The following is a 24481-nucleotide window of genomic DNA, read 5'->3' as shown; positions in this document are numbered from 1 at the left end:
GACAAGATAAAGAGAAGACTGCCTCATAGGCTGTCATAGAATCGTGTGAAGAGCATGCTCTACATAACAAGAGCAGTAACGTGACTGTGTTTGAGAATGGAAAGCCAGCAAGAATACTTTTGGAGATCTTTCCCAGGATGAGGGAAGACATCTTATTTCTGGAGTCTTTCCAGATTGTCATATTTTCACAAAAGTATGTTTCAAGGTATTTGCTTCCAATCTGTGTGTATTTCAAATTTTTGTTGTTTCTTTTGGGGTCTGCCTTGTATCTGATTGTGATCTTTCAGGTTAAGACAATGGTAATCCATTAACATTTAACATTTTGCTTTGTATGCATTCTCCATCCATGCAGTAAATCAGCAGGTGTTCTTTGAATTGCTGGATGACATGTAACCTTGTAACTTTGTAGGAAGTCTGTAGTGAAGAATTTTCAAGCTTTTCTTTCCAAGTTAGCAATCTTTTCCAAAGTTTTATTGAGGCATTCAATCTCTCTGTTGTCTCGAAGGCAGAATGTTCTTCATTGCCTGTCTATAAAAAACTTTCCTTCTGAGAAAAAAAGGGTTTGAAGGTACTCTCAAAAAATGAGATTATTTGTTATATGCTGAAAAGTGTAAGTGAGGAGATGATTTTAATAGTAGATGTGACTCAAATTCAGTTTATAAACATTTTTTTCAGGTAATCTACCAAGGCAGTAGAATAGAAAGCATGTCAGTGTGTGACGCAATAGGGCTTAAGTATCAATAAAAAAAAATTTCCAATGATGCCTAAAGTATAGGAATAGTTTGTGTTGATAGCATATAAATTAATGCATTTTTAGCATAAGACTGTCTTCAAGTTTAAACCAAATTTTGAACATGCAATTCTGGCTACCAGCAGAGATCTCATAGTTACTGTTTTGTTCTGACAGTTGTTGATGCTTGTCATTAAACAACTGCATCCATTGGGAAAAAAACCCAATCAACAGTGAACAAGCCTGCCGGGAATATCTTGCAAGAAAAGTTCATTTTGTGGTATAGCATGTTGTTGTAGAAATTAATCAAGATATTTGGGATTGTTAGGCCACCTTGTTATCAGTAAATCACATAATTTCTGATGAATGACATGTGCTAAATTGTAGATCTAAATCACTCTTTTGCACTGTAGTAAGTATGCTTGTAATCTGTGCAAGTACTCTGTATCATTATGTATCTGGGAATTTGGTAGAGATAAGGGCAGATGAGATAAGCAGTCAGCCATCACATATTCGGTTTCTGGTCCATACTTCATGTCATACATAAATGGAGGTATTCTCACTGATCATCCACTGATTTCTTTTATTGCTAACACTGTCATTAAAGAGCTATGATCTGCATGCAGTCTAAATCTATATATCCAAAGACAGTGTCTTTGATTTCCCAAAACCCATAAACAATACAGTGGGATTTTTTCACAAGTGGGATACACTTTACAAGCTGCTTCTCCTTAAGTGTTCTTGACTTAAATGTTCTTCTTGGCTTGTCTTCATGGGTTTGAGTAGGTGTGAAGCCAACTCTGTTGTCTTGTCACCCATTGTCATAATTGCAGGTAACACAGAATCAAACTGTAAGCGCTTGTCTCTTCATAGTTAAGTCTTTAATCATGCTGAAGCTCATTTGTGTCTTATCTACCCAAATTGAGGTAGATAAGATTGGTTGAGATCTTCTTTAAGTAATTGTCTTGACACCTAAATATATTAAAACATAGCTAGGAAATAACTTCACTAGAATACCAAAATTTAAGAGAATGTAATGTTTTTTATCTGTGGTGGGATGTGGCCATGGTAACAAATTTCATTTTCTCCAGAGAAATAATGGCCCTACGAAAGTCAGCTGTCTACCTGAAGCTACATTTGACAAAAATCTGTTTCAGCTTTCATTGTTCTGGCACTGCAGAATGGACTATGCATCAGGAATCTTTTGAAGTGCAGGAACATCGAGATGAAACTGGACTTGACAGTAGTTATTGAGAATTATGGATATCATTTGTCCAAAAAACACTTGATGCCGAAGCAAGCTTATATAGCACACACTTAGAATAGAAAAATCCATCACATGTAACAAATGCTGGGACATTTCTGCTGCCTTATGCAGCATAACTTGTTGATGCACAGTCTTAGAAACCAAAAGGACAAAATATCTTGACATTGTGGGCTTCTACAACTACTTCTTTGTGTGGCTTTCAATCACCACTCTAGCTAACCTGGTTCAGGTAGAATGATTGAAGTGTGTCAGATTTCAGTATAGATTTAAAGGGCAAGTGTTCTTACTTGTGCAAACTGCAACTTTTAAAAGCCTTGTAACTGAGCTGAAATGGGGTAGGCTTATTTATGGGTGGAGGTAGACATATCTCTTGTACAACTGTCACTCCCCTGTCAAATTTCGATATTGTATAAATGAAAATTGAAAAAGAGAATGTCAGTCTGTTGCAACAAAAGGCTTAGAAATGTTTTATATGATCCAAACAATCTATTTTGACTTTTTTGAGAAGGAAGAAATAAGCAATTTAAACTAAAAAAATCATGTTCATAATCACCACATCTGGAATGGGAAATGTCTGAAGTTTCACATTGATATATGAAGCTGAATGTGGGCTCTACAATGGGAACCTAGGTTATTCTTAATAAAAGTTAGAATTCAGCTATGTAAGATATCAATTGTCAACTTTCTAAATTCTGAATTTTGATGCTTAATGTTTAACATTAAAAAAACAAACAAGTCACTTCTGCAATTCCCCTCAGTAAATCAAAAAGACCTGAAGAAATCTCCTAAACTGAAAATCTGTAAATAGGTTGTCATCTTATGTTTTCAGTAGAAGTATAATGTTAATTATAGACTTACATGCCGTTATATCTTATAAAACATCTGATAGTTTGCATTAAGATAATAAACTGAAACAAACCCACTTTTAGGTCAAATATCCAATACTTGGACCAAGGGCTACAGATGAAAGATAAAAGTGTTTCTGCAAGTCGTTTCCCATTTCCAGTTCTAAATGTATATTTTTATTTTATTATGCGTAATAATCTCTCTTTTCATAGCTAACCAACAATTACCGAGTCTAAAGATATCCTACACTGTCTCACAGATGCAGGGCGAGTGTTTTATTTTTTAAAATATGAATAATTGCTGGGTTAATAGAATTATTACTGCTGGATTAGTGTTCCTCTTATTTAAATGACTGCATTTTAACTGCAGGTTTGTAATATGTTACTGTTGTATAGTGAATTGATTTTTATAGAACAGTTTCATTCACTTGAAAAATGTCTAGCCTTTTAATGAATGTGAATTACAGTACATTTAGATTCAATTTTCAAATAATCTATTTTAACTGTGCAGCTTTAGTGTGTCACTATTTGTTACAGAACATTTTAAATAGCAGTTTTAATTATTTGGAAAAAATATTTTAGATGCCAGTGAACATATCTTTTAATTAAGAGTAATATCCATATTTAAATAATGTTGTAATTGCATTGTAATTGTAATTGCACTTCTTTGGTCCTTGAAGTCCTAGAGCAGTTCTAGTGTAGAAAAGTGTTGTTACTACTCCACTAAATTTATTTTATGTATTTTTGTGGAATATATATTGCTTCCATGACATTTTCAACCCTCTTTGATACAACTTCCTATTCCCAACAATTAATAGATTGGCCACTGTTATAAGTGGGATAGTGAATTAGCATCATGACTATATATTATAGGATTTGGGGTCAAAATACCTGCCTGTTTTCCTTATGGCTTCTAGTGTAACTTGCTATTTTTCACACGGTAATTACATGGAGTCAGTCCTTGGAATATTTTTATCTAGCTGTGGGGAGATGATTCTTCAGCTTGCATCCAAAAACTTGGAAACTAACTGTACCTATGTTGTCTTGATTCTTAACTTTACTTCTGCTTCTAGAGCACAATGACAGCTGCTGAACAAGCTGCAGTAGAAGCTAGGGATTTGATGCTTCTTTTCTGTAGCCAAGAAAATGGGTGAAATAAAGTCCTGGGCTGTTCTGATGACTGACTGATAGGAAATAGCTAACTCCACCTCTGTGGTCATTGAAAAGGGTAGCATTTAAATATTTTCTTCTCCAAAGATGGGATTATCTTCTGCTGTTCAGTGTATAAAAGGCACGAGGAAATTTGAGGTCCATCAGTTTAGAGTTCTCTACTGAAATGAAAATGAGAAATTTTCTTCAATCAGATAAGCTCTCAGTAGTTTTACTAGTCTATTTTCACTGCTGGGATGTTAGTTTTATCATTTTATCTTCTTTGATAAAACAAACGTTTTCTGATTACATTTTAAAAGTATAACATATGAAAACAATAGACCAATAGAATTATCCATTTAACTTTTCATCAGATAACCATAAAACTATGTGGTGTGCTGTGAAAAATTTTACAATTACAATATTGTTTCCAATGTGTACGTTGAAAGAAGAGCAGCTGTGAAATAAGGTCTTTTCCTGCCTTTAAGGTGCATTTTCATGCAATGTCTTTGATATTTCTCTGTAAATTGACTTTCTAAAGCTAACATATTTGATATATTTTTGTTAGCCCTGAGGAAATCTAGATGGGTCCTCAGACTTTCTTCATCCAACAGTAACTTTTCAGCTGTTTTGTAAACTGTTCAATTGCCCTGTTTTGGTTTTTTTTGTTTGTTTGTTTGTTTTCATCTTGACTGGACATGGGTAAAGAAGTAGGGAACTGTCTATAGCTAATCCTACATGGCAAGAAGGGTGTAACTAGATTTCACAAATGGAAAAGCATGTCTCCAGTATCACATTTAATTGCTTGAAAGATCAAATATCTATTTATAACTGGGATGTCTAGAGTTATCCATCAGTGTAAAATCAGAGCTAGGTCAAAACACATGCAAGTTTAAAGGTTATATTTGCAATTGGAGGAAAAAAATAACGATAACATCAGTAATAACTTATTTTCTTTTTATTCCCCCACACCCCCCCCGGGCGCAATCTCTTTCTAGTTTATTCCTATTTAGATCAAATAGAAACAGAAAGTTCACTTTTGGTAATGGAGCCCATGGAATCCAATCAATGGAATTGGAATAAATTCTTCCCTATTGCTGTCTTTATCTTATAGTGGAATATTTCCCCACAATTAAAATAGTAATGTCATCCGGACTTGCACATTAAAAAGATCTATATCAGAAGTGTAATTGATATGACCACCTGGAAGATAAAAGAACACATACAGTTTTTTAGCTGAGCTCGCTATATTAAGTCCCACTTTACATATTTCTCAATGCTAGTTCAACAACAATAATATTAAGAAAATATGGTGTTCTTGTAAAAAAAAATGAGCTGTTGGAATCAGACAGATATGGTAGCCCATAGTCAATAACCTTTAAAAGTAGAATAAGTGTATGTCTTTTATGAGTACACAGAGTTTTGACAAAGAAGAGTAAGTGTTATATTGTAGAAGACTGTCCACATTCTGTTTAATTTAAAAAAAAATAAATTACTCCACCGATATTTAATATCCTGTCATGACAGAAAATCCCACTGGTAATCTTAACTTTATTAATCATTCATTAATTTTTTCACTAGGAAGTGTAGCCTAGTGAATGTGACTTTATGTTATTACAAGTGAAAGGCTTTTCTAGTTCAATCAGGTAACTTACATTAATAGACTGTTAAACTTTATTTGGACTAACAGCAAATTCTAAGCTGTTAGTCTTCCCTTTGCCCATAAAAAGTTTTTCAATATAACACAAGATTATTCTTATTTGTAGGACTCAATGTTTATGAAAGAAGTTGTAGTTTTCACTAGGGTGGTAGCTGGTAGTTTATTTATAAGTCCCTTATCACTACAATGTCTGTTCTTGCAAACAGTAATACCTTCAGCAAATGTTACATTGCATTTCATGCTGTTGTCATTATGGGTTACTGCTAAACGTTCTGACATGGAAGCTGCAATGGTTTCAGTTGCAGTAGTCAAAACCTTTTCTGCTCTTTACTGTACACGTATCCTTTAAATCATCAGTACTTCTTCCAAAGAAGCAGCGGTCAAGAGCTTGTGAGCTTTTGGTATCTTACTTTAAAAGGTTCTCTTCATCTGGTGCGTGTGCACTGTTCCTTGGCTTGTGTGGTGCCTTGGGAAACTGCTAATCTCCCTCCATGGTTACCAAACGGCCCTGCAATTCTCCTTTTTGGTAATCACTTCTTCCAAAGGATACCTACAGGAGCCACAATTCTTTTCCTGTTCATCCCTTGCTCTTGTATAGGACAGTAGTTTGCTGCTGCTGGCCTCTGCTGGTGACAAATTAGTGTAGTCTGCGCACTGGGTCTTGTCTTGGGCACTGCCTACAATCCACTTGTTCTAGGAAGCAGTTGTAAAAATAGTTTCTTCCCCTTTTGAGGACTTGGATCTTTTGAGTAATGACAAAACGAAATTTTCACGCCTCCTTGTGGTTCAGTGCACTGTGCACAGGGCACAGCTGGATAGGATCTGAGTTTATGGTATCCTAACTTGCTGATAGTATGTCTGTGTGCAGCCATTTGAAGTGCAACCATTTCCTTCTTTGAAGGTGAGAAAGTTACCCCTCAGGAAAGCCTTCTTTGTGTACACATGAGGAATCAGCTGTAAAGCTCATAGCCTACTTTGCTTTGCACTGTGTGCCTCATATAGACAAGCTCTGCAGCACAACTGAGCCCTCAGGCTGCACATGAGAGTGTGTATGATCTCCTGATATGCAGATCCATTTCTTGAAAGAATTCAGTGGGAAAACGCTGTAAAGTTAGTGGGTAAAGCACACTCTCTTCATTTTGTAGTGGCAATCTCCCCTCAGCAGAAGTCAAATGGCAGTAGGATAACATGCCCTAGATTATCTCTGGCTCTTGCATTCACTGCACTCTCTTATTTTTCTGTAGCTGAAGTTCCATCCCATGTTTAAAGAGACCTTTAATCAAATTGAGAATGAAAGGGAAAGGCTTGTCTGTTTATATTGGTTTAATATATGAATCGAGAAGATATTTTTATAATTGTAGTATTTCTCCCTGATTCAGCTTACTGCTGAACAAATAACTAAGTACACAAGATGTTTATATGCATGTACTGTCATGTACTGTTAAAGCTAATGAAAGCTTGTACAAATAACTGTAGGCATCTTCTTAATGAAGCTCATTGCAGTTTTATATGTGGTTTTGTAACTAGTGCATGGAGGTAAATGTTATCATTTATAATTTACTAATAGTTTAAATTCCCCAAATAACACAATGTAGCTAAAATGTGCTAAACAGTTATTTCACATAAAGTGTATGTTTATATAAAAGGAGACAGGTGTTTATAAAGGATAATGGGTGCTTATAAAAACTACTTTTTAGTATTTTTATAATAAGTAGCATCCTCTCGTTCTTAAGTAAAAATACAGCTTTAGTTCTAGAACTCATAGCCAGCAGAAATGACGGTGTTAGATTTAAAATCATAAATATGGCTGTCTTTTTTTTTAAATTAAATTTGACAGAGAAATAATTAATAAAATATTAAGTATTTTAAAATCTTCTATTAGAGATGTGATGCAAGGTACTTGACAAATGTGAGCAATGCAGACGAAGATTTTATTTAAAATAAAAAAGTTAAATATCTGCCAATTTGTAGCTTTACACACAAAACATAAGCAAGCGAACAAAAAAACCCAAAACCCTGAACACACTATTTATAAACTTCCAAAGACTTTCAAACAAACACACACTATTTTTAATATCTGATAATGAAATATGGGCTTTATTCCTAATCTGTTTGGTAATTCAGGTTTACCTGGAATGACAGTGAACTCCCTCTGTTTTCAAAGATTAAAATACCTTTGAAAGATTGGCCTACCTTAGGATGCTTCCATCCAAAATGAGAAAGACATTTAGGGTGGAAATTGTCGTGGCTAATGTTGGTGACTACACTTTAGACATCTATAGCTGACCTACTCTCTCATAAGCTCCATTTTTAAGCGGATGGAGAAGTACTGGTAGGATATGATACCTCTGGGTTTTTTTATGTCTAACAAGATGAACTGAATGATACCTATGCATGTCTGTTCATCTCCGTTGTATATAAAAAGAACTTCTGCCTAAGACCTGTGATGTAGCTGTTTACTCTATGGATGTCCATATCCACACAGAGGAAACTGATGCTTTATGTTAGTAATCCTGTTGACGCGGAAGCACGGACAGATACACCACGACCAATATGATCAGTGTAAATGCCACTTTATTGCACAGATAGCTCAGCTAATATAGACAATTTTCTCCTGCGCCACGCAACACTCAAGCAATAATTGGTTACATGCATAGTTCAAACAAGCATCTCTACTATATGATTGGCTAGCCCCAGCTGTTCACTCACCTAGTTATCTACTTCTATGTTTTAATTAAAATCCTGCTTATCGGTACATTCAGCAACAGTTCTTTCCTCCCTCAACATAACTCAGACGTTCACAAAACACAATTTGACCTTCGACATTCCTTGAAGCTTACACTGTCATCAACAAGTTCTCAGTGCTTGGGTTGCTCACAGGGTGACCATTGATCTCTAAAAATTCTCCCACATAATCCTTCATAAAAATTTACATTATGAATTAAAACTCCGTGCCCTGGTTCATATATGGTATATTGTGAATGGTGTATAGTCACAGTATAGCCCATATATGTATTTTCAAAATGTAGTTAAGACCACTTCTGGGAGACATGGGAGGGTTCGAATTATGTTGGAAAGTATTTACAGCAGCCAGTGAAAAGCTAGATATCTCCAACCAGCAATTAAAATAATTCAGTGATCTCCGTCCAGGATGACATTTGGAGTGGCTAACTATCATGTGCCTCATGCTTTTGGTTATTGAGGAATTAAACTCTGAAAAGTAGAGGTTACCCAAAAGTCATTCAGGCCAAAATAAGGGCCTTTATTAAAAAAGATGAAAAATGTTTATCTAAGTGAGCTTAATATATATTTGTGTTGTCATTGCTAAATATTTTTTGGTTTGCACTGCTGCTTTAATTAGAATTACACTTTCTATGAAGCATGATAACAGGGAGGGAATTCAAGTCCTCTGGTTCTACTGGAGCATGTGAAAACTAGTGAGAAAGTATGAATAAGGGTTGGCCAAAGCAGCAAAAAAACCCAAAACAAAACAAAACAAAAAAACCAAACCAAATGACCAAACTGTTTCAAATGCTTTCAAATGTATTGAAACTTTCTGCTGCTTGACACCTGTTTGGAAATTTTCTTTGGTAATTTCTATCCAATTGTAAAGGTATTTTCTTGTTCTTTCTCTTTTTGTCAATTTTTAAAAAATATCTTTTTGTGTTAGAACTTTTGCAGTGATGAACTTTCATCTCAAAAATGTCACCATTTTTTATAATTCAGACTGCTGAAAAATGGCTGAACTTCTAAATTTGTCATGTACAGTAAATAGTCCTTGTTAAAGAGCAGGTCTATAGCTAAATTCATACAACAGTCTTATAAGTCCCTACAAAATGGAGTGTGCATTACTGGATGTGGTCAAAAGATATATACCACCCTGCTTGGTGTAGACCCTAGCAATTTTTCTTTCTTATATTAAAAAATGACACAGAAACCATCCCCTCTGAACATAACATTTTGCTGCTTCAAGTCAAAAAAATATGCTTCTAAGTTACAGTTTCAAAGTGCAAAATTCTGAGGGTGATTAATGTAAAAAATGAACTGATAGAATTCAGAACAATTGTAAAAACCCCATGTAACCCTACCTTGCCTTAGTACTTTTGGCTTGAAGAGTTGAAAATGTATCATGGCATACCAAAAATACAAAATCATCACAGTTGTAAGAGTACAGTTTTATGAAAGTGGTGGAAGGATGTTCCTGTTCTAGAAGTTTCCCATTTTCTGAACTATCATGTTTAGAACTCATGTACATAAGGAGATAACAGGTAGTAAGTGCTTCCCTTTGGTTTATCAGAGCATTACATGATGCTACCTGGCTATTGTGTTTACTGCAATATAAAATTTCTGGAAAGTATAACAACGTGTAGTTCTACTGAAACAGAAAGTTTGGAGGAAATGTTCTTGTTACATGAATTTATTCACTATGAGGAGAAGAGCAAGAATAAACAGTTCTGAAATAGTCAGAGTCCCATTTATGCTTTTTTTTTTCAAAATGACAGGTTCAGTTTGCCCACCAAGTGGTTTTCTATTTAGAAATTTGAGCTGAAAATACATAATTTAGAAATCAAAGCAGCATAAAAAGCTGAAACTGGTAAACGAGGTGCTTTTTTTTTTTTTAAATAGACAGTAATTATTATCACAGATTGTTTTCAAAATTTTGACTTTCTGCCATCACTTGGTATAAAATTAAAAAAAAAAATCTACAACATTTTTTTCAGTCTGGACATACCACTATTTACCCATCATTAGAGTAGCATGCTCCAGTTATTCTGGGAGGTCTCTAGTGTGTAACACAAATTTAACAGGTATTCTGCATGAGGCACAGGATTCTTCAAGATCAAAGACCTTATGGTCCCCCTTGTGATACCATTCCTCCACCTTATTTTAGTTTCTGGCACTCTACTTTTGGGACCATTATTGGAATTTTAGGTACCTTGTATTATGCACTGTCTTGTACTTCTGTGTATTCAAAGGTGAATGCAGTTATACTAAGTTTCCTCAATATCTAGTGGGAAAAAAGGTGTTACATAAACGTCGCAGTTTGTTAATTATTTTGTTTTTCATTGCTATTTCCTCCTGACCACAGTCCCTCTTTGAACTTCAGATAAATGGCAGTTCACTGCTGGAGAGTGTTTTGTGATAAAACTAAAAGGTGCTGCAGTACTTAGCATTGCAAATTTAGCTAGTATGTGATGCCAGAAAGGGCAGTGGTTGGCTTTTTTTGTTTGTTTGTTTTGCTTAGTTTTTGTGGGTTTGGGGGGTTTGAGGTTTTTGGTTTTTTTTTAATAATTTCATCTAGCTTGCCATCTCTTGGGTTTTCAACTGGTTGGGAACAGTATTTCTGAAGCAGCTGGCATTCTGCCATATAAGGGTGCTGAGGCTAAAGTAGCATGTACTAGGTCAATGCATTTTACCTGTGTGACTAGAAAATAGCAGCAGATGTGAATGATGCTAAAACAAGATGGTCTGGCACTTCATGCAATCAATGATTATACAGAATTAAAAGCTTGACATATTTGATCAAAGGGAAAACACTTACAAATTTATCAGAACAGGGATGGCCAGTAATTGCTGCCACCACAAGCTTCAGCTTCGGAGGGTGAAGCTACAGCTGCTGGCAACAGAATTAACCTTCACTCTAGAGGCTCTCAGGATGATTTAGGTTTTGTAAGAATAGCATAAATAATTCTGTTTAAAATAAAGCCCATGGAAATCACACTGTGGCAATGCAATTTTGCCAAGATGGAAGTCTACAATGATAGAGAGACAATGGCTTTTCATAGAGTGAACAGCAGGACAGCTCATATGTGAGTGGTTGCACTGAGTCTGCCAAAAGAGATCTAATTCCATCTTTTTCCATCCAGCAAAATTATGTAGCACAAGAGGTTTTGTAAACTGCAGAAGCATTAATTCAGATAGTCCCCTACATACTGCAGGGGAGAATCTAGCTGTGCGCTGGGTAAAGCTCGAAAATACAGATATCTAAGCTAACCTCAGATAATAACTTCAGCATGAAAGGGCATTTAAAACACCTGATGTTTAGCAGAAATCAGGATTTTTATGGTGGAACACTTTTTAAAATCGAACTCCTCAGTGATTTCTCACTGCAGTTTCTATGGTGCCTCCAATACAGCAAAACTCAACACTGGGCTAGACAATAGCCCAGTCTTTATTAATAAGGAACATTTGGGCTGTAGAGAGGCTCCTCTCCATAATAAATTTGTAATAATAATTAAAAAAAAAAAAGAAAAAGAATCCTGTTCCTTACTGTTAGCATACCAGTTCATAGATCATCATTTTAATACAAGACACAGAATAAAAAGAAGAAACAAATACAATATGCCATTTAAACTTGAAATATTTGTATGTTCCAAAGAAAGTGCTAGTAAAATGAATTAGGATGTGACTGTCTAAATTTCAAGGGGCAAAACAGGAGGACTAGAAAGCTGAAGGATCTTTTTATGCATGATCATGAATACCAATTTGTCTGACTTTTATTTGCATCTCTTTAGGGAGAGAAGAAATAAGCATGTTTCCATTTGGGGTCTTAGTTTGAAATACAACTATAGGGGATTAAAGTCCCAGCAATGGACTGGAACATGAAAAACAAATAGTATTTTTCATCTCAAGATAGAAATGTATCTCCATTTTTTCTGATGTTCCAATGTAGTATAAAGGTCATTGGATTTTTCATAGCAATGCAAATAACAAGAAGGCAAAGCAATTAAAGTTTGCACTGAACAAGAATCAAGTATTGACATCTATTTTTCATCTACCAGGAAACAAAAATGATAGTGGCATTATGGATTTGATTAGTCAAGAGATAATTATTTGCAATATTTTCAATAAAATAAAAACTTGTTTTAAAATATTTTATGGAGTTTAGATATTTATTTGCTATTCTTATATTTGTTAAACAACTGGAAAGTTTCCCTAACTGATGTTAACCATTTACACAGGTTGGCACTCATTTCTTTAACTTTGTTAAAAACATTTTTTGTTAAAAATTAGTATCCCACCATGCCAAGTAACACGGAGGTGACATTCTGTGGCTGTTTGTGTCTTCCTGATCTACTGAAATCTATCAACAGAATCTCTTTGACACTGATCTGCACTATATCCTCATCTCTAAATTGGAGACACGCGGATGTGACCGATGGACCACTCGGTGGATAAGGAACTGCCTGAACAGTTGCACTCAAAGAGTTGTGGTCAACAGCTCTATGTCCAAGTGGAGACCCGTTATGACTAGTGTTCCTCAGTGGTCAGTAACGGGACCAGTGCTGTTCAACATTTTTGTTGGTGACATGGACAGTGAAAACGAGTGCACTCTCAGCAAGTTTGCCGTCGACACCAAACTGTGTGGAGAGGTCAACACGCTGGAGGGAAGGGATGCCATCCAGAGGGACCTGGACAGTCTTGAGAAGCGGGCATGTGCAATCCTCATGAAGTTCAAGAAGACCAAGTACAAGGTCCTGCATGTGGGCCAGGGCAATCCCATGCACAAATACAGGATGGGCGGAGAATGGATTGAGGACCCCTGAGGAGGAGCACTTGGGGTAATATTTAAACTAAACCTTCCCTCTTCCAGTTTATATCCATTCACCCTCGTCCTGTCACTACATGCCCTTGCAAAAAGTCCCTCCCCAGCTCTCCTGTAGGCCCCCTTTAGCTACTGGAAGGCTGCAAGAAGATCTCCCTGGAGCCTCCTCTTCTCCAGGCTGAACAGCCCCAAATCTTTCAGCCTCTCCTCGTAGAAGTGCTCCAGCCCTTGGATCATCCTTGTGGCCCTCCTCTGGACGCGCTCCAGCAGGTCCATGTCCTTCCTCTGTTGGGGACTCCAGAGCTGGATGCTACTCCAGGTGGGGTCTCACAAGAGTGGAGTAGAAGGGCAGAATCACCTCCCTCCTGACGTCCTTGTTTTCTATGTGCCTTAGCAGAGTTTCCAGGAGGATCTGCTCCATGATCTTGCCAAGCATAGAGGGGAGACTGACTGGCTTTTAGTTCCCTGGGTCTTCCTTATTTCCCCTTTTGAAAATAGGGGCTATGTTTCCCCTTTTCCAGTCAGCAGAAACCTCACCAGACCACCATGACTTCTCAAATATGATAGCTAGTGGCTTAGCAACTTCATCTGCCAGTTCCCTCAGGACCCATGAATATATCTCATCAGGTCCCATGGACTTATGCACCTTCAGGTTACTCAGATGGTCTTGCACTTGATCTTCACCTACAGTGGGCGGTTCTTCATTTTCCCAATCCTCGCCTTTGCATTCTGCGTCATGGGCAGTGTGGCCGCAGTCCTTGCCAGTGAAGACTGAGGCAAAAAAGTCATTGAGTACCTCAGCTCTCTCTGTCCCGGGTAACCAGTTCTTGCATTTCCTTCCGGAGAGGGCCCACATCTTCCCTGGTCTTTCTTTTCTTGCTGACATACTTAAAGAAGGATTTTTTGTTTGTCTTAATGTCCCCGCCCAGATTGAGTTCTATCTGGGCTTTAGTTTGTCTAACCTGATCCCTGGCGGCTCGAATAATTCCTCTGTATTCCTCCCAGGCTACTCGCCCCTGTTTCCACTCCCTTTAGGCCTCCTTTTTGCCTTTGGTCACATCCAGGAGCTCCTTGTTCATCCATGCAGGCCTCCTGGCTTTTCTGCCTGCCTTCCTCTTTGTAGGGATGCATCGCTCCTGAGCTTGGAGGGGGTGATCTTGAATATTAACCAACTTTCTTGGGCCCTTCTTCCCTCCATGGCACCATACCAAGCAGATTCTTCAAGAGGCCAAAGTCAGCTCTCCCAAAGTCCAGGGTGGTCAGTTTGCTGCACACTTTCCTCGCTACCTCAAGGATCTTGAACTCGACCATTTCATGGTTACTACAGCCCAGGCTTCTCTTGAGTTTGACCCTGTCTACCAACCCCTCTTTGTTGGTAAGAACAAGGTCCAGCAAATCTCCTCTCCTTGTTGGTTCCTCAACCACTTGGAGAAGGAAGCTGTCATCCATGCAATCCGAGAACCTCCTGGATTGCCTACGCCTGGCTGCGTTACCCTTCCAACAGATGTTGGGGTGGTTGAAGTCGCCCATGAGGACCAGGGTCTGTGAATGTGATGCTTCCCCTATCTGTCTATAGAGGGCTTCATCTGCTTGGTCTTCTTGGTCAGGTAGCCTGTAGCAGACCCCCACTGTAATTTCCTGTGCTCCCGATTTGCCTTCAATCCTGACCTCTAGGCTCTCAGTTGGCTCTTTATCCATACCTAGGCTGAGCTCCATCCATCCCAGCTGGTCGTTGACATATAAGGCAACACCACCTCCTCTTTTCCCTTACCTGTCTCTCCTGAAGAGCCTGTAGCCTTCCATGCCAAGAGAAGTTCAACATGAGCCAGCAATGTGCGCTTGCAGCCCAGAAAGCCAACTGTATCCTGGGCTGCATCAAAAGCACCGTGGCCAGCAGGTTGAGTGGGGTGATTCTGCCCCTCTGCTCCACTATATTGCATTCAGCACTGGAGCCCTCAACATAAGAAGGACATGAACCTGTTGGGAAAGGTCCAGAGGAGGGTCACAAAGATGATCAGAGGGCTGGAGCACCTCTCCTATGAAGACAGGCTGAGAGAGTTGGGGTTATTCAGCCTGGAGAAAAGAAGACTCAGGGGAGACCTTATAGCAGCTTTCCAGTATCTGAAGGGGGCCTACAGGAAAGCCGGAGAGGGACTTTTTGCAAGGGCATGTAGTGATAGGATGAGGGGTAATGGCTTTAAACTGGAAGAGGGTAGATTTAGAATAGATATTAGGAAGAAATATTTCATTATGACAGTGGTGAGACACTGGAACAAATTGCCCAGGGAAGCTGTGGATGCCCCATCCCTGGAAGTGTTCAAGGCCAGGTTGGATGGGGCTTTGGGCAACCTGGTCGATTGGGAGGTTTCCCTGCCTATGGCAGGGGGTTTGGAATTCGGTGATCTTTAAGGTCCCTCCCAACCTAAACCATTCTATTATTCTATGATCTCAAATGAAAGACTTACTTTGACTTCCTATTGTTAGAATGTTTCCTAATCTAGACTTAATACCACATACTCTTCCTTCAGATTTATTTTTCTGTGAAGTATCTCTGGAGCCAAAGAAATAAAACCCCACATGATTCAAGTTAGCATGCAAGTTCCAGAATGACCTCTACAGAAAAGGTAATGCTTTTTCTATAAATTAAATAATCACGTTATAGATACCTGAGCAGTTGGTATTGCAAAGCCCATAACTTGAAACTCTTACAGCTCTTGTCATCAAGGAGTGTTCCGTGCTGAATTAGACACCTTGCTCTGTCAACAATGAATGCAAAGGTTTTAATTTGTCTCATAGAATCTCTAAGTCAACAAAACCATTGTCTGAGACAGCAGAATGTTCACGAGAGGACAATGGGGCTTGAACCTTTAGGCTAGATTTTCAGTTTTGAAAACTAGTTGTTAGTAAGTTTAATTGATAAAGAAAAAGTCAGGAATTCAGGCATTGGGGAAAGGTAGTAGATTCTAACTCCTGTATCACTCATGCTATGAAAATGAATTAACAAATTAGCTTTTGAGCAACAATGAAGGAAATTTCTTCTTTTGGTTTTATATTTCATCAGTGGATATCTGGGAAAGGTACTGTGAAAGCATATCCCAGAATGGTTTGCACAGGACTGTGGAGTGTCTACTTCTTGATCTCAGTGGAAAATAAACCCATATACGGCCTATCCAGCCAACCTGAAGGGGAGAAACTCCAAGACCTTTACCAAGGTGGAAAAGACACCAAGGAACATTAAGTCAGTTGATTGACATTCTGGACAATCTAAATTTAATGCTTAAGTGCTTAAGTGTTTCAGATACCTCTCAAATGTTGTCCTTTTCTGGATCTAAATCTTTAATTACTAGTATCATGTGAGATTGATATTATATGTAATCTAAAAGTGACATGAATGAAAGAAGAAATGTGCCATAAAACTTTCCTCTGCTTAAGCAATGCTTGATCCTTGAAAACAATCTTAGTATATTTCTGTATTTTTTACTCTAAACAGGATCTTTACTGACCACAGTAACTAATGCCTTTATGGAGGTTCTAGGAGGGACTTTACACAGTCTCTAGGAGGGACTTTATGCAGGCTCTAAAAGGAATTCAGAAGTCATGTGCCCCGCACATATACAAAATGTGGTGATTGACACAACTGTAAATTCATCACTAACTTGTTCAGAGACAAATCCTTAAGTTTGATACTCTTATTCTATAAAGAGTTCACTTTGCTGTATTAGAGTTACTCAAATGAGTAAGGAAACTGGACTTGACCCTAAGTCTTTTGTGAATTAGGAGCTTTTCCTGCAAACTTAACATGTTTTCCTGATTAATGAGAAATCCTGTGTTCAAGATGAACTAAATTTTGAGTTTTTTTTTTCAAAGAGAGATTCTCACATCATTTGGCAAAGGACATATCTTTCTGTTTCAAAACAGTAATGATTATTGTCCAAGTTTGTTTAATGCCAGCATTCATTTATTAATTTAATGGGTAGAATAGTCTCCTGTACAGTCTAATTAAATCTATAATAACCATCATTATAAGTGTATCAAAGAGTAATGAAGATTATTGTGCTGCTGGTGAATTGTGTCCTGGGTATTCCCTATATCAAGAACAGTCATAGTATGGGAATATTGCAAAAGAATATTATAAACTTCTTCATGGCTCCTTTACATTGGTACACAATTGTAAAGGCACACATTGATTGCTATTCCAACAATGTGTCTGAATGAAGCTGTCACAATCACTCTAGAGCTAACTTACAAAATTTCTGGAGCCATGTTTTCCAAACCTAGGGCATATGGTTTAGTCTTTGAAATCAATGAGATCTCCTTGTATCCTTCAGCGTGAGAACATGAAAATTGAATGTGAAAGGAAAAAACGTACTAAGACTATAAAAGAATATTGAGAACCTCAATTCTGATTTCATATAAAACCAACCCCAGGCTAGGGTCAGGAAACACACTAAAGCAAAATGTGGACTTTAAGCAATAGTTTCTGGGTCAGTGCCAACAACACTGTAAAAACAGCTGTAAAAGCAAAACATGGTTAAAGAAAAAACAACAAATAGAAAACCCCAACAAAAAGACACCAAAGCAAACAAGCTAAAGTCATAAACACCTAAGTTGTCCCCTCTGGCAAAACTCCATAAATATGTCCACACTTGTCCTCTCACTCGCTGACCTCTTTAGAATAGAAAATATAACCCATTTCTCTCTCAATAGAGACAGTTCAGTAGACAGCCTAGTTATGATAAGCACCTTGTATTTAATTGTGTTTATTTGCAAATGGCAAATAACATACATTTTTAGAGATTAAATACTGTTTGATTGTTGTTAGTGGTGGTTTGTTTTTTTTTTTTCTTTTTCTGTGAAAATTATTCACTTTGAGATCCTTGCCAAGAATTAAATGGGCTAGAAAAAAAGTCTGTGTTCCTTTTTGATGATAATTAAAACAGCTACCACTCATTTATGACTATTCTAAATGATGTCTTTCCTTTTAATAAATGCACAAATCTTCTTTGACTTTTATTCCTGTGCTTTCTGACTTTATATCATTCATTAATTCTATTGGAAGAAGAGAAAAAGCTGATAAGAAAAGACATAAAGAAAAAAATGCCATTTTCCAAAACCCTATTTTAACCTTAAGGGAAAACGAGCAATGTAAATCCAATTTTAGACATCCTATCCAATTCTCCACTCCTACTGTTGAGTTTCTAATTGAAAAGATTTCCCTAAAGTACATGATATTAGAGCAATGATATGGGTTAATTGCAGAATTTATTGGGTGGTGATATGGCAAAATTAACATGCATCACTGTGTAATTCCAATAATTTTCTATGACAATCCTATGAAATCACCACAATTTTAATGCAGAATAATGTAAGCTTTTCTCAATGTCAATTAAAGATGACATTTCACAAGCTCCACTGGGAGTCACACACCCAGATTTCACTGAAAACCAGTGTGAGTTGGCTTCCAGCCTTCCTACAGCCCCAGCAAAACACTGAATGTGGTGTTCTGCAGTACACCCTCCCTCCTACAAAAGGAGGAGAAGACAGGGACCTCCATTCAGCAAACTTCTGAGTTTTTAAGTCGTCCCTGTACTGGGTTTGAGATAAACATATACTGTAGACACAAAGCTTTGAAATGTAATTCAGCATTACTCTAATTCATTTCTTGTCTTTTCTTCAAATTTAGACCATTTGGAAGATCAAGAGGGTGGGAGTCTTGTTACATAAGTATCTGGGAAAACCCTGCAGGATGCCCAGTTTATTAGTTTTGTTGCTGTTTTCAGTGATGCTGTTATAGGATGTAATGAGTATGTTCCTCTCACCCTTTAGCCTTCTCAACTTGAATGTTATACACTAGGTAAAATGTTAATACTTAAACTTTCTTTCTTTCCTTTCCTTTTCTTTCCTTCTTTTCTTTTCTTTTCTTTTCTTTTCTTTTCTTTTCTTTTCTTTTCTTTTCTTTTCTTTTCTTTTCTTTTCTTTTCTTCTCTTTTCTTCTCTTTTCTTCTCTTTTCTTTTCTTTTCTTTTCTTTTCTTTTCTTTTCTTTTCTTTTCTTTCCTTTCCTTTCCTTTCCTTTCCTTTCCTTTCCTTTCCTTTCCTTTCCTTTCCTTTCCTTTCCTTTCCTTTCCTTTCCTTTCCTTTCCTTTCCTTTCCTTAACTCTTCTTTTAAGTGTATTTTGAAAAAAAAAAAAGGACATAACTGAGATGGGACATGAACTTTATTTTTGCTTGTCAAATATGAGAAGAGAAAAATCTCTGACTGAGCTGAGAAACAAAAATACAGATTAGATAAATAACTGCTTGGTTCTGTTCAGTAGTTCTTCCTTATTTGAGATTTTTTTTCCTTCACCTGTATCTTCTGTACTTCTGTTTTACACATTCTTTAAAATTAAGGTTGACAGTTCTTACACAGTACCAAATTTTGTGATCCTCTGGCTGGAATTATTTGCTGGAGTTTTTTGGGGAGCAGAGACCGTTTTTTTTCAATTTTCACTTGATATCTTTTTAGATTTAATATTTAATAAAAGTCTTGATGTACTCTAGGGATTAATTCTATGCATAAACGATAACAGCTAGTACTGGAATCAAATACAATAATTAATTACAAGTTTTATCGCCGTTACCAATTTTATCCTTTGTCTACCACACACTTGCCCTGAACTTCCATCTTGTGAGTTGCTCTTTTCCTTTCTACCCTGCTCATTACAATCTATGTAATTAAAAAACACTTATAGCTTGCAAGTTGACTTTTCACTTTGCCTACTTTCTTTTTTATCAGAGAGTACAAGAAACTTCCTTAGAGGCAGTTGTCCTAGGGTTTTGCCCTAGTTCTTACGTCATACCTGGCATGTGATACAAGGGAAGAGGCAGATGTGAAAGCTGGTAAAACAAGAAAGGTCTGAAATGGAGACAATTCCCACTCCTGGTAGCTAAACACTGCACTCCACCAGCAGGAAACATGCTGACTTTATGAGTTTGACATGTTTGGTCAAGGTGAAAACATTTGCAAATGCTTCTGCTCAGGAAGGCCAGGGGATGCTGCCATAAGTTTGCACCCAGGAGGGTTTGGTTGCAATTGCTAGCGGCAATATCACCAACCCATCTCAGAGCCCTTGCACTTATTTAGCATCAACAGCAGGAGAAAAAGTGAGCTTGGAGATGACCTAGTACTGACAAGAGTTATTGCTTTTGCATAGCAAGAGAGGATGCTGGCTTTCCCTTGAAGCTAAATGCTGTCATTCAGAAGAAAAAAAAAAAAAAGTTTAAAAAAGTATAATAATACCAGGGTCAGATGTATGTGTTAGGTAAAACAAAGAACCTAGCTAACATGAGATAGATTGCAGAATTGGTCCCACTGCTTCCAGCATGAGGATGGTAAACCTAAAAATAACAATTATTGTTTATATCTGTGGTTTCATTGATCCAAGCTAATTGCAACTACATTTAAAAAGCTTACTGGTTTCCCTGATAAATGTTTATTTTGGTGATTGTCCTGGTTTCAGCTGGGATGCAGTTAATTTTCTTTCTAGTGGTTGCTGTGTTTCAGATTTAGTATGAAAGGAATGCCAATAATGCATATTGTTTTAGTTGTTACTAAGTGATGTTTATAGTTTTCAAGGACTTTTTTCAGCTTCCCATAGAAGCTGACAAGGAGCATAGACAGAACAACAGCATGGCCAATGGAATATTCTGTACCATAGAAATCATGCTCAGTATATAAATGGGTGTTGGCCAGGGCAGGGTGGAATCTGTGATCACTGCTCAGGACGGCCTAGGCAACCAATTCGCCAGGTGGTGAGAATGACTTGTGTCTTGTATGTTCTTTTACCATTATTATTATTGCTGTTGTTGTTGTTATTTTCCTTTTCTGTTACTATTCTCTTAAAAGGTCTTTATCTCAACCCACAAAGGGTTTTTTTTCCCTCTTTTCCCTTCTTTTCTCCCTCTTCTCTCTACCTTTCTGGAGGGGAAAGGGGGAGTGAGCGAGCAGCTGTGTGGTTCTAGTTGCTGACTGGGGTTAAAAAACAACAGAGCTCTACACAAAAGTTGGAAATTACAGCACAGAGTAAAGGCTAGTTCAATCATATTCCTCTATATGGCCTTTTGATTTACTATAGAGACTCAACTAATTTAATTAAGCTAGATCAACTCAGTCAGGACAATTAAATGAGTAAATTCAGACTAAAAATTTACTACAGCATATACAATTTTAACTTGTGTGTGTATGTGCTGCTTCCATGAATGTACCAGTCTTACCAATTTTCTTCTACTGTTTTCATAAATCTATACATTGAATCATATACATGTATATAATATAAAGCATTATATCAAGTATACAAATTTCATGAGTTTCTGTTCCCTAAGCTAAGCCTAGAAGAAAATGTGGAAATATTTTTCTATAAAATAAAAAAAAAAAAGGTTAATAAAGTTACTGGTGCCCTTACGGCTATGGACTTTAGTAGAAATCTTTAGAATTAACAACTGCTTTTCCTTTTCATTGTAAACATCTATTTTTCTTCGCCTTGTCAACTGCTCCCCAAATTCCTTGAAACTTCCGGACCTTCTCTAGGTTGTCTTAACTTTCAATTCTTTGCTTACGCTGGGCCTGAGTCCACCTGTCTGCTTGTCTGTCTATTCATAATCATGATTATTTCCTACATATTCATATTCTTATTCATACTCATATTCCAGATAAGGCCATAAATAGGATTGATATCTAATCTCTAGTTATTTGGAAAGGAGAATAAGCAGTAAAAAGTTATCATTTTGGTAAAAGTAGGAGCATGGCTTCTTTGCTGTCAGGTATGGAAAGGGATTTGTATCTGGAGCCCAGTGGCAGTCCTGTGAAAATTCCTTTTGGAATCTTGAAGAGGGTTGTACAGTGAAGTCCCTCCAGGAACATTGTAATTTCCTGCCTATTTCATGGCTGGCTGACACTGCCACTCAGTGTGGGAAAGGAAAAAGGGATGCAGTGATGTTCTTTCTCATTGTGTCTCTGAAACAGTACTGGAAAGTTCCCCGTGCTGCAAAGTTCAGGGAAGCAGCAACTCAATTAACAAATAAGACTTTCTTTTTGTTATTTTTTGGTCATTTGCTGGACTGGATGAAGGCATGGGGGAAGCTCCTTCTCTTACTCCTTCTCTTACTCCTTCTCTTACTCCTTCTCTTACTTGTCTTTGCAGGTGCTAGGTAGAATGCAGGCCACAGCAATCAGTTCGAGATGGTTGCGGAGATACATTTAATGTTTTATTTCTTCATTTAGTAGAAACACCAGAGCTGGGCCAAGACGAGATTGGGTACTTAATTACATTTTACAGGATGCTTTCAAACAAGAATTGCTGAATAGACCAAAAATACCTTCTAGATAATGGTACATAAATGTAAGAAGAGAGTGGTTAAAACAGCTATTTTACAGATATCATCAATGAGAGAATGCCCTACTCTGCCAGAGTCTATGGTTGCCCCAAAGGAACTACTTAAATAAACAAAACATTTTTCTCTTTGTCTTTTTTACTTTTTCTTCTCTACATCCTTTTCCTTTTTTTCCCTGTCCCTTCCCCTTTTCCTTCTTTGTCTTCTTTTTCTTCCTTTTCTTTTTTTCATTGTATTTTTTTTTCTCCCAGCAGAGGAAATATTGGTGCACTGAACCTTCATTGTGAGATGTTTTTTGAGTTGTTGTTAAAAATCTCAATATTTTATGTTAACATGGTTACGTGTCATCTTATGATAAGAAAAATTCCTATGCAAGAAATACAATATCTTTATATTTCATAGTGATTTTCACAGTGAAACAGGATGTTATTCATCTATTTGCCTTGTCTTTTTCTTCTTCTTTCTTTGAGAATTACACCTTAACTTCTAGATGATGTTCATAAGGATATGTAAAATTAAATTGTCTTTAACATGAAAACAAACCCAGTAATAATATATATGAAAGGAACCAACAGCTCGGTAAGCAATGCAATCAGTCTAGATGTGAGGGAGCAAGATCAAAGCATAATTCTTGTAATTCTGTTTTTCTTTCATTCTAAATTAATGATTTAACTAAGACACAATGTAGTATTCTAGGAGTGAAATAATCTGTCCAATACATGAAAATTTTATTACTCTGTATAAATTTATAGTCTATAGTGTAGAAGGCATGTACAGCACAGGTTGGAAGTAGGAGTTTTTAATTGTGAAAATATTGCTTACCCTGGCTGATAGGCTTGTAAGACATTACTATTTCTTCTGAATTGTATAAATTAGTAGTTCTTAGTAGAGCAAGACTTTTTCTTGAGCACTGTAAGTCAACAGTAATTCCATAGAAAAAGAAAACTCTCCTAGAATTATGTGTTAGAAATGCATAGAAATGCAATGTGATATAATGAAGTCACCATCCAGCAGATAAATGGAATGTATCTGACTTACACATACATTTGTTCTTGCCCCATGTCTATTTTTCATCAATCTATACACAAGCTTTACCAGTTAAGATTTCTTTTGAGGTACTCTAGATTTAACTAGACACCAAGCAGATTCAGAAATACCTTTAAAAAAGATACAAATAATCCTTCAAGTAATTCAGGAAAATCTAGTGGTGGTGGTCTCTTAGTGAGAGAACAATATAAGCGTATCACATATTAGCACAGATTCTTAAATTAGAATTCTGAAATTTTACCAGATACTTTGACTACTTCAGTAGGCTTTATGTAACATAAGTCTGCTCTATACATACTAAAAAAATAAAATCCCAAGAGAGATAGTCAGCCTTAACTATGCTTTTATCAGATATGGACTCTGTTCATTTTGCTTATGGGTGAAGTGAGTGGTGCTTCACATACAGGGAACATTTGAGCTAGCAAATATTATTTCCCACTTTTTACTATTCAAAGAAGAGTTTAAATAGATTTACTGCATTTGAAAATGGGCATTTGTTCTGCTCTTGTCGCAAGTATGATTGGTGCTGTAGAAAGGTTCAGAAATGCCTACTTTAATCAAACCAAGACAATTTAGAGCATTCATGATAGTTGCTACTTATAACAAGGGAAAACTTGTTTATTGCAGTCCAAGGAAAATGAGTGCCGCTCTCTCTAAAGGCCTCTTGCTTTTTAAGTTTAATGTGTGCAAAAAAATTGTCACTGTTTCTTAAGATGGATACCTGATAAATATGTTATGAATTCAAATATTCAAGATAAAATTATTTATTGTATGCCTTGAGGGGCCTCATATTTCCTCATGTTAGGCTGTAATAATTACGATTAGGTATGGGTCTGAATAGATCAATATTTTCAAAGTTTGAATTCA

This window comes from Charadrius vociferus, unplaced genomic scaffold, assembly GCF_000708025.1.
Source record: "Charadrius vociferus isolate BGI_N301 unplaced genomic scaffold, ASM70802v2 scaffold363, whole genome shotgun sequence".
NCBI lineage: Eukaryota > Metazoa > Chordata > Aves > Charadriiformes > Charadriidae > Charadrius > Charadrius vociferus.
This window is presented reverse-complemented; position numbering follows the sequence as displayed.